The 3,836-nt window shown below is 52.7% G+C and overlaps 1 pseudogene; it reads right to left on the bottom strand.

The window, feature by feature from the left end:
- Positions 1–773: 773 nt before the first annotated feature.
- LOC141020910 (uncharacterized) lies at positions 774–2,512 on the bottom strand (annotated as a pseudogene).
- Between the last annotated feature and the right edge of the window lie 1,324 nt (positions 2,513–3,836).

Here is a 3,836-nt window from a genome sequence, read left to right as displayed (position 1 = left end):
AGAACTTCGTCTCTGTCACTAAAGAAATTGACTGAACTGTATGAGATTTCCAATGGCTCCACTCGAAGGGATTGGTAGGTGTAGGATTTTGAGATGAGCATCACTTGGAAACTTTTCCTTAGTTTTTCTTCGACCCCCTTTAACAGTATGGTGTTTCCTATGATTCAAGAAAGAGAAAATGAAACTACGAAAACAAAAGTCTTCACCGTTCATGTTCCTCGTATGAATATCAAGTCTTCATGGTCACACCAATTTCTTCACTTTCAAAGTCTTCAGAAAGTCTTCAGAAATCCAAAGTCTTCAGACGAAGACATTCATTTTTAGGGGTCGACTTTCTCTGTAAACATCAAACTCCTCATAGACTTATAGACATGTGTACACTCACAAACGCATCAGTCCCTTAACCTATAAGTCTTCAATACACCAAAATCACTAAAAGGCACTAGATGCACTTACAGGTACCACTCCGTTTGGCCCTGGTTTTCCTCTACCTCGGATAGCCGCTGCTCTTCTCTCTCCTTGCTAAAGCTCTGAAAAGGAATGCGCATATCATTACTGATAATTTAGTTGCAAGTTTGTAATCTTCTGTAAGAACCCTGAAGTACTTTATTTCATGGTTTGGATTGTGAAAGAATTTTGGAAGGATCACAAGGTAGTCTTCATTTCAGTTTGTCCATTTATTGGGTCAATGCATCTAGCTACCTGTAGCTGCTTTCTTTTGTTGTAAAATGAAATAGCATTCTTGCTGATGATTGATACTAGAAAATCAGCAGACTACATTGTGCTTTTTTTTTCTTTCTATCCTTAAAGATATTTAATGATGTGATCTGAAACGTTTTGTTTTGTTCTGTTATGGAGAGTTGGGAGTTTTAGGGGCGAATGTTCAGTCACACTTCTCATTTTCTGTATTTTATATGATACTTTAGCATCTTAAAAGATTCCTTTCATTGTTCTGTATACAAAGCAAAATCACAAGTTTTGTTCTGTTATGGTTATGCAGATAAAAGAATCAGAACAGGAGCTTGACGAAGAGCTGAAGGAAATCAGATTCAGTCTTTATTATTTAGTTTGAGCATCCACGTGAAACCACTTAGAATTAGCCAGACTAGATTTTCTTGAGAACTTTAATAGCTGCTAATTAGTAACTTGAACCCAGCCTTTTTGGGCTTCTATTTGGCAGGTCAACATCTTTGCAAGGAAATATTTTTCAGCATAGGCTGAAAGCTAAAGTAGTGCAAGGTTTGAAAGATATTGGGAATCGGCGCGAATAACAAGAGAGAAGAAAGAAGTGACCGCCGAATGTCAACCAATCTGCAAATTGCATCGAGCTGCTATAACATCCGTTGGCAGGAGAGGGGAGACGAGACGCAGTGTATATTTTTGTACAGGGGAGGATGTTGGCGCAGCCCTAGCTAGCTCTCTCTCACAGCTGGACGGAGGTAGAAGAAAGAAGAACGAGAAGGACACAGCAGGATTTTGCCCGGCGCACGAACGCCGCCGGCCGCACGAACGGCCACTTAGTTTCTTTCCTGAGCACGAACTCAGCTGCAAAACCAACTGCCGATACACAGAGGCTAGCGAGCCTTTATACGTGCGCTCGTACGCACGCCACGCCGCTCCATACGGCGCTCCCAGTCGCCCACATCCCGCGTCCCACGCCATACCTGGCCTGCGCTCCCGTCGCGCCCGTACGCGGACGACGCGGCCACCAACAGCCCTGGACGCGTTCTCCTCCGGCTCCATCGGCAACAAGCTCACACACGCGCACGTACACGTGCTGCTACACACACGCAGCTACGGCCCTGACTATGCCCGGCTCGTCTGGCACCCGCACGCACGCGCGCCTGACTCGCCCTGGCCGAGCCACGGTTTATTTGTCTAACATTCACCCCCTAAGCCGTGGCTCAGAGGAGTCCGCCGTCTTCGACCCCAACGACGTCCGCCAGCAGCGCGCGCTCCGCCGCCGGTTCCCTCCGCAGCTGGGGGCAATCGCGCTTGAAGTGCCCGCGCTCGCCGCACTTGTAACAGCGCCCGCGCCGATTGCCGCCGAAGCCCGACGCCCGGCTCCGCATGTCGTCGTCGTCCCGAGCTCCGCCGTGCCGACGCTCCCACGCTGCCCACTGCGCCGCCGTCATGAGAAGCTTCTCCCCGCCGCGCTCGCCGCCGTCTTGTCCACGGCGCCGAACACGCTCGTCGAACGCGCGCAGCCGCCCGAGCGCCTCGTCGAACGCCATCGTCGTCACGTCGTGGAATTGCTCGATGCCGGCGACGACGGGGAAGAGGCGATCCGGCACCGTATCCAGCAACTTCTTGACAAGTGCTGCGTCGCCCAGCGTCTCCCCGAGGTTGGCGTACCTCGCCGCCATCGCCGCGAGCCTCCCGCCGTACACGTCGAGCTCCTCGCCATCCGCCATCTTCAGGGGGTCGAATTCGCCGCGCAGCGTCGCCAGCCTCGCCGCGCGGACCCGATCGGCGCCGACGAACCTCACCTTCAAGGAGTCCCATACCTCCTTGGCGGTGAGCTTGGTCGACACCTACAGCAACACGTCCTCCAGTAGCGCTCCGAGCAGCAACGCGCGCGCCGTCTTGTCCTTCCGCGCGTTCACCGCCGCATCGCCCGGCGCCACCGCCTCCCACACGGTGTGCACGTCGAGGATGGCCTGCGCCTTGATCGCCCAGACGGTGTAGTTGTCCACCGTGAGCATCGGCATCGCCATCGACGCCGATCCGCCCGCGCCTCCGCCATGTGGGACGAGCGCCATGGTCGCCGGTGATCGCCCGAACCGAAGCTCTGTATACCAAGTGTTGGCGCAGCCCTAGCTAGCTCTCTCTCACAGCTGGACGGAGGTAGAAGAAAGAAGAACGAGAAGGACACAGCAGGATTTTGCCCGGCGCACGAACGCCGCCGGCCGCACGAACGGCCACTTAGTTTCTTTCCTGAGCACGAACTCAGCTGCAAAACCACCTGCCGATACACAGAGGCTAGCGAGCCTTTATACGTACGCACGCCACGCTGCTCCATACGGCGCTCCCAGTCGCCCACATCCCGCGTCCCACGCCATACCTGGCCTGCGCTCCCGTCGCGCCCGTACGCGGACGACGCGGCCACCAACAGCCCTGGACGCGTTCTCCTCCGGCTCCATCGGCAACAAGCTCACACACGCGCACGTACACGTGCTGCTACACACACGCAGCTACGGCCCTGACTATGCCCGGCTCGTCTGGCACCCGCACGCACGCGCGCCTGACTCGCCCTGGCCGAGCCACGGTTTATTTGTCTAACAGAGGAGCACATCAACTGCACGTTTGATCCATATATAGGTCTGGGGTGCTGACTGCACAAACCTGGTGCAACCACGATGATGGTTAACGAAAACAACATGCTAGGTAAGCAGGCTCACTGGTATCATAGAAAGGCAATTCTGGACATCATAGGGAAGCAGTTTGTACAGAGGGAGATCACAGAATGTAGCTTCCTTTTCTCTAACTATTTGTAGTCCTGTACAAAAGAAAGCCATGAGCTGCATAGAAATGTACTCCCTCCATAAAGAAATATAAGAGCGAGTATTTGTTTACAGAGGGAGTATTCATTAAAGATTCCAACCTTTGATGAGGAAATGCGGACGATCGAACGACGCGATCAACAAACATACCATGAACTAGAGCAACAGTAGGCATAGGTAGGCATCCCCTTGCAGCATCCTCCCTGGTTTCCTGCTTAACTTTTTTTTCTTTGAATTTTCACCTGGGGGGAGAGGTTCCCTACCTGAATTTTGTATTCAAAGGGCCAAAAGGCATCGAGAGTTTTACAGAGGAACAACAAGTACACAGAGAGA

This window comes from Aegilops tauschii, chromosome 3 (genome assembly GCF_002575655.3).
Source record: "Aegilops tauschii subsp. strangulata cultivar AL8/78 chromosome 3, Aet v6.0, whole genome shotgun sequence".
NCBI lineage: Eukaryota > Viridiplantae > Streptophyta > Magnoliopsida > Poales > Poaceae > Aegilops > Aegilops tauschii.
This window is presented reverse-complemented; position numbering and strand designations above follow the sequence as displayed.